Here is a 7,794-nt window from a genome sequence, read left to right as displayed (position 1 = left end):
AAAAAAAAATTGGATGTTTACTTCTTGAAGTGGCCAAGCTTCAGGCTGAGATTTTGGAGAGATAGTGGTGACATCTGCTCCAGTGTCGACCATTCCTTCAATTTCAGTATTGTCTACTAATATTCTAAGCTTGGGCCTTTGATAGAAGTTTGGCAAATAATTGTTTTGGACTCCTTTTTAGGTTTTTTGAATTGTTTGTAGAATTTGCCTTGACCTTATAATCTGGTCTCACGACTTCTGTCTTCACAGCAGTGGTATTTAATTGTCTCGAGGAAGAGAACTCCCCCTGTCTGCCCTCTGGGCCTGCAAGAGGACCTCCTGGGAGATTTTGGTAAAGTGTTGCCCCATTTATCTGTTATTGCTCCAAATGCCCTGGTCCGATGTGAGTCTTTACTTCATCTTTTTACATATTTCAGAAGGCACAGGCTTCTCTTTGAGGATTAATTTGGTTTTCTCTGCAGTTTATTCTAAAATGACCCTGCTTACCACAATTAAGACACTTAAAATTTTTGGTCATCTCAAGAACCCTCATAGTAGCTTGTCCTATTAATGTCATGTCAGGTGAAAGAGGTCTAACATCAACTATATATTCACTCCACTCATCGATTGATGCTGCCCTTGCTTTCAATGATCTGATTACTTCCTTGGGTTCAGCATTCGCATTTTCAAAAGCTAAAGACTCAATTAATGTGTTTCTTGTTGATGGTTCTGACATACTCCTTTCTACAGGGGAAGTCAACCTTTGCAAAAAGTCAGAGAATGTTTCCTTTGGACCTTGCATGACTTGAGAAAATGGTTTGAGTCTTTTTCCTGTTTCTGCAACTTTGTCCCAGGCATTTAAGGCTGCCAAGTGACACAAGGTTCCACCTGCGCTTCTATCTCAGCAAAAGACTCTTCACCAAGCAGCTGATCGTTAGAAATCTCTCTACCCCGGCTCTCTTTTGTCATGCTTTCTCCTTCGCCTTATTCTCCACCATGAGAACTATTGTAAATGTGACACAGGTTCTGGTATTGCCTTTCCCATATTCTTCCAGTCTTAGGGGACTATTTTATTTTTAATAGCCCAAAAAGTCAGGATTTCTTTTACAAACAGTGAATACATTCCAAAATTATGACACTTTACTTAAATTTTCTCAGGTCTACTATATCCTGATAACCCCATGGATGATCATCATCTGGAGGTCTTTGTTGTTACTAACCAGGTAAACTAAAGTTTGTTTTCTAACAACCTTTGGATGGCTCTCTCTAATTTTATATTCTGTCTCCACTTGAGTATTTTCCCTAATTGATGTTTTAAGTTCCTCCCTTGAGTTCTGTGTGCATGCTTCATATCTAACCCTTCTGTTGTTCCTGTTCCGTAAGTCCCTGTAGTCTCTGTTCAAGGTTCTGCTTCCACATTTTATTTTTTTTCTTTATGTTTTAATTCTGATATTCTGATGTGTATTTTATTTTGATTGATTGGTTAATTTTAAAAGGTTCTCCTCCAAGTCTTCCTTCCAATCCTCATTATTTTCTTTCTGCCACTCAGTCTGACCTGTGAGCTGCTGCATCCTTTGTTCCAGCTTCTGTTACCAACCTTCATTTTCTTCTCTATATTGCTTATCATGATCTATACATTCCCTTGTGCCTTTAGTTCTAGTATCTCCTCTAAATCATGATGCCAAGTCTTAAATTTCTCTTTTTGTTGTTCATGCTGCTCTATAAATTCCTGTATCTTCTGTTCTAGGCCCTGCTTTCATAATTTTCTCTTTTTGTTGTAATTCTGATATTGTAGCATCTACCTTATTTTGATTTACTAGCTTTAGTAAATTATCCTCTAGACTCTGCTTTCAAATTTTATTGCTCTCTCTTTGCTGTTCAGTCTGGTCTATGAATTTCTGTATCTTTTGTTCCAACAACTTTTCCAGTTCCTGTCTACAACCTTCATTTTCTTCTCTCTGTTGCTTATCCTGACCTATAAATTCCTGTGCCTTGAGTTACAGTGTTTCCTCTAATCCCTTTTCTAAGGCTCTTTAAAAAAAATCTAGGGCCCTGCCTTTTGAGGAAACGTAATAAACCAAGAAAGATAGTAAACATTGCAATGATAACTGGCAACATGTCAAATTTCCTTTACATCCATTCTTGTCAAATTATTCAAAATGTCATCCCGGAAAACCCAAATCTGTGTTTCTCAGCTTTAAGTATCTTAAAATTATATATATATATATAAATAATCAGTGTATAATTCTTATTATCTGATCCGGATCTTCTTGTACCTCTGTCTCCCTCTGCTGTTCAACTCGGGACACTGCAGTTCGCTTCTGGGCTGCCCTGCCTTTGTTTGGGTCTTGGTTGCTGATCTCAGGTGGTAAAGCAGTTCTGGCTGTCCTGAGCCTGTTTAGACCTGGTGGGGAAGCAGGAAGCAAGCACAAGAAGGCTCTCTGGGAAAGCAAGCACAGGAAGGCTCTCTGGTACAGAGATTCCCAGATCAACCTGCTGTATCTGCAAGAAGGCTACCTCACAGGCAGTTGCAATACAGGGTCCCTGGTCCCTGATCCCTGGTCCCTCCATAGGTTCAGAGAACCCAAACCATGTTGGACACCCATGCTGTCCAAGTCCCACCTAGGGCTGGGGTGCTGCCCCGGCTGCCTGGGGCTTGGGGAGGGAGCCTCTCAGCAGCTCTCCATAGACCTCCTCAGACCCACTCAGCGTTTAATCCACACACTGCCTCAGCCATAGATCACGGCTCTAGCCATTCACACTGGGCAAAGAGGACTATTATCTCAGGTTAGTTGGATTCTAAGCCTGACATAGGGGTCACCAATTTGTTGCAGTAATTTCCAGCCCCATAAGCCCTTATAAACACACACACACACACACACACACACACACACACACACACACACCAGTTACTATATTTATAAGCTATATGCCTAGATTGGGTAGATCTAGCACTGTACTGATTCCCCAGCTCTGAGACCCTTCACTGCTTGCAGTTTCTCCTGGCCACATGGTTTTACTCCATCTTCCTTCCTCCTCCTCCTCCTCCTCTTCTGTCCTCTCTCCTTTTCCTCTTCCTCCTACCTGCCCCTACTCTCTAAGAAATCTCATCCCATCTTTTCTTTCCATTGCCCACCCAATCACAGCCTCTAGCCTCTTTTCGACCAGTTAAAGTTGAAAAAAGGTTCACATGAGATCACTTGAGTATGTGATTGACTGCTCATGGAGGGAGTGGGGCATGCCCCTCTTGAAGAAGCAGAATTAGCATCAGAATACAAATGGCACCAGGGCAACCCACAACAGACTTCCATTCTTTTGCTGCTTCTCCTCCACCTCCATCAGTCTCTTGAACCTTACAGGTAAGCTTCCCTTCCCCCACCCATCTTCCCTGCTGGCTGAGTCCTCTGGGCCAAGCCAAGCTGTCCTGAGCATCCTGCCATCCCACGGAGTCATCCATTCTTCTGCCATCTTTCGCCCCTTATTCATCAGACCTGAGGCTCCTGAACCATACAAAACTGCAGGTCTGGAACAATACAGCCCAAGAATAACTATCAGAGGCCTCCCACACCAGGACCATCCAGGTTCATGCTCCTTCTGAATACCTACTACAAAAAGAACATGCAAGGACCAAAATCATCCAGGTGGCTAAAAGTCCTTGAAATAATACAATCAACAGGAGCTGGGGCAATATGACACCTCCAAAGCTCATCTACCCCACTACAGCAAGGTATGAATATCCTAATATAACTGAAACACAAGAAAAATGACCTTAAATCCAATCTTATAAAGATGATAGAGGCCTTTAAAGAGGCAATGAATAAATTCCTTAAACACATACAGGAAAATACAATTAAACAGGTGAAGGAAATAAATAAAAACTATGCAAGGCCTGAAAGTGGAAATAGAAGCAATAACAAAAATATAAACTGAGGAAATCCTGGAGATCAAAAGCCTAGGGAAGAGAACAGGAAGGACAGATGCAAGCACCACCAACTGAATGGAAGAGATGGAAGAGGGAATCTCAGGCCTAGGAGATACAGTAGAAGAAACTGATACATCAGTCAAAGAAAACTTTAAAGCTAAAAAGTTTCTGACACAAAACATCCAGGAAACCTGGGATACCAGGAAAAGACCTAACCTAAGAATAATAGAAATAAAAGAAGGTGAAGAGTCCCAGGTCCACAGCCCAGAAAATATTCTCAACAAAATCGTAGACGAAAGCTTTCCCAACCTAAAGATAAAAATGCCTACATACATATAAGAAGCTTATAAAACACCAACAAGACTGGACCAGAAAAAAAAATCCTCCTGACACATAATAATCAAAATCTATAGAATAAAGAAAGAATATTAAAAGCATTAAGGGGGAAAGGCCGGGTAACACACAAAAGCAGACCTATCAGAATTACACCCAACTTCTCAATGGAGACTCTAAAAACTAGAAGGGCCTGGACAGATATGCTGCAACCTCTAAAAAACCACAGGTGCCAACCTAGACTATATCCAGCAAAGCTCTTAATCACCACAGAGCACAAAAACAAGGTATTTCAAAGACCCAGAAATAAAGCCACACACCTATAGACACTTTATTTTTGATAAAAAAGCCAAAAAGTACAGAATAGCCATGATACATACAACCCACAGATGGTAAGAAGTTTAACAAGAAGGAAAGTTCAAGTGAGGATGTTTTAACCACTTAGAAAGGGGAACAAAATAATCACAGGAGGCAGAGGAAGGGAGGGATCTGGGTGGGAGAGGGGAGGTAGAGGAGAAAATGGGGGCAGAACCAGGTATGGAGAGAGACAGGATAGAAGCTCAAAGGGCCAGGAAAATGAATGAAAATATGCAGCTACAGAGGATAGGTGTGGGGGAGCCTATAGAATGACCCAGAGGCATGGGGTGTGAGAGTCTCCCATGGTTCAGAGAATGACCTGCGCTGAAATGACCAACAGTGGGGAGATAGTCTCCTGGAGACTACCTCCAGTAGATAGACAGGGGCCCCAAAGGAGGCATGGGGTCACCAACGTACCTTCAAATTTTTTGACCCAGAATTGTTCCTGCTTAAAAGAAATGCAGAGGGGGCTGGAGAGATGGCTCAGCAGTTAAGAGCACTAACTGCTCTTTCAGAGGTCTTCAGTTCAATTCCCAGCAACCACATGGTGGCTTACAACCATCTGTAATGGGATCTGATGCCCTCTTCTGGTGTGTCTGAAGAGAGTGACAGTGTACTCACATACATAAAATAAACAAATAAATCTTTCAAGAAAATAAAAAGAAATGCAGAGACAAAAATGGAGCAGAGATTAAAGGAAAATTTACCCAGGGACCAGCACAACTTGAGATCCATTTCTTCAGTGGACACCCTACCCTGACACTATGACTGATGCCATGTTTTGCTTGTAGACAGGAGTCTAGCATGACTGCCTTCTGAGAAGCTCTACCAGCAGCTGACTAGGACAGATGCAGAAACAAACAGCCAACCATTGGATTGAGGTCTGGGACCCCTATGGAACAGTTAGGGAAAGGATTGAAGGAGCTGATGGGGATGTTGGCACCATAGGAAGACCACACTGTCGACTAACCTGGACCTCTGGGAGCTCCCAGAGATTAAGCCACCAACCAAAGAGCATACATGGACTGGTCCACAGCCCCCAGTACACATGTAACACAGGACTGCCTTGTCTGGCCTCGGTGATGCACCTAATCCTATAGAAACTTCATGCCCTTGGAGAAGGGTGGGGTAGTGAGGTAGGGTGGGTGGGGTAGTGAGGGGGTGGGTAGATGGATTGGGGAGCACCCTCGAAGAGGCAGAGGGGAGAGGGTAAAGAAGTCTTGGGGGGAGACCAGGAAGGGGGACAACATTTTGAATGTAAGTAAATAAAGCAATTTGAAAAAAGAAAAATGAAAGCATCTTCAACAAATGGTGCTGGACTAACTACATGTAGACAAATGAAAATAGAACATACTTATTGCCCTGTACAAAACTCAAATCCAAGTGAATCAAAGACCTCGACATACACTGGATACACTGAATTTCAAAGAAGAGAAAGTGGGAAATAACCACGCATTGGACAGGAGACAAGTTCCTGAACAGAACACCAATGGCTCAGGATCTAAGATCAACAGTTGATAAATGAGACCTCATGAAAATATAAAATTTTTGTAAGGCAAAGGACAGTGTCAGTAGAACAAATCAGCATCCCACAGATTAGGAAAGGATCTTACATCTGCCAGAGGGCTAATATCCAAATTTTACAAAGAACTCAAGAAGTTAGACACCAACAATCCAAATAATCCAATTTAAAAATGGGGTACAGAACTAAATAGAATTCTCAACAGAAGAATCTTGAATGGCCATGAAGCACTTAAATGTTCAAAGTCCTTAGTCATCAGGGAAATACAAACCAAACAACTATGAGGTTCCATCTTATACCCATCAAAATGGCTAAGATCAAAAACTCAAGTGGTAACCCATGCTGGCAAGGATGTGGAGCAAGGGGAACACTCCATCATTGCTGGTAAGAGTGCACACTTGTACAACCACTTTGGACATCAATTTGATGTGTTCTCAGAAAACTGAGAATATTTCCATCTCAAGACCCAGCTATACCATTCCTAGACATATACCAAAAAGATGTTCCAACATCTCACAAAGCCACTTGCTCAACTATGTTCACAGCAGGTTTATTCATAATATCCAGAAATTGTAAACAACCTAGATGTCCCTTAACTGAAGAGTGGACAAAGAAAATACATCTACACAATGGAATACTATTCTGCTATTAAAAACCAACATCAGGGCTGGAGAGATGGCTTAGTGGTTAAGAGCACTGCCTGCTCTTCCAGAGGTCCTGAGTTCAATTCCTAGCAACCACATGGTGGCTCACAACCATCTGTAATGGGATCTGATGCCCTCTTCTGGTGTGTCTGAAGACAGCAACAGTATACTTATATACATTAAATAAATAAATAAATCTTTTAAAAAAGACATCATGAACTTTGCAGGCATACGGATAGAACTTGAGAATACCATCCTGAGTGATGTAACCCAGTCCTAAAAGGACATGCATGGTAAGTACTCACTTATAAGCAGATATTAGCCATAAAATACAGGTACCATGTTATACTTGGACAGACCCAAAGAAGCTAAACAAGAAGGAAAACCTAAGCGAGGAAGCTTGACTCTCAATTAGAAAGGGAATAAAATGGGCTGGTGAGATGGCTCAGTGGTTAAGAGCACTGACTGTTCTTCCAAAGGTCCTGAGTTCAAATCCCAGCAACCACATGGTGGCTCACAACCATCTGTAATGGGATCTGACACCCTCTTCCGGTGTGTCTGAAGACAGCGTCAGTGTACTTACATATAACAATAAATAAATCTTAAAAAAAAAAAAGAAAGAAAGGGAATAAAATAAGAGGCAGATGGAGGGAGGGCACTTGGAGGGAGGGGGTATGGGGATCAGAATGGGGAATTCAGGTTCAGGTGTGGGGAAAGACAGGAGAGATGGCTGTATGGCCATAAAATGAATGGAAATCTGCAACTGATGTGGATGGGGGTGGGGGCATCTCCAGGACTCCTCCTGACGAAGACCTTAGATAAGGGAGCTACCCAAGAATCAATGGAGTGATCTTAGTTGGAGAATACAGGGAGAATACGGAACCTGAAGAGGATACCTCCTGTAGCCCTACAGGAACCCCAGTGGAGCGATAGAGACACCAACCCACCCACAAAACTTTCAACCCAAAATTTATCTTGTCTGCTGCCTCCCCATGCCTACATTACTTGTAGACAGGGAGCAGGCCAGCCAATAACCT

This window comes from Mastomys coucha, unplaced genomic scaffold (genome assembly GCF_008632895.1).
Source record: "Mastomys coucha isolate ucsf_1 unplaced genomic scaffold, UCSF_Mcou_1 pScaffold21, whole genome shotgun sequence".
Classification (NCBI taxonomy): Eukaryota; Metazoa; Chordata; class Mammalia; order Rodentia; family Muridae; genus Mastomys; species Mastomys coucha.
Note: the sequence above shows the minus strand (reverse complement) of the source record.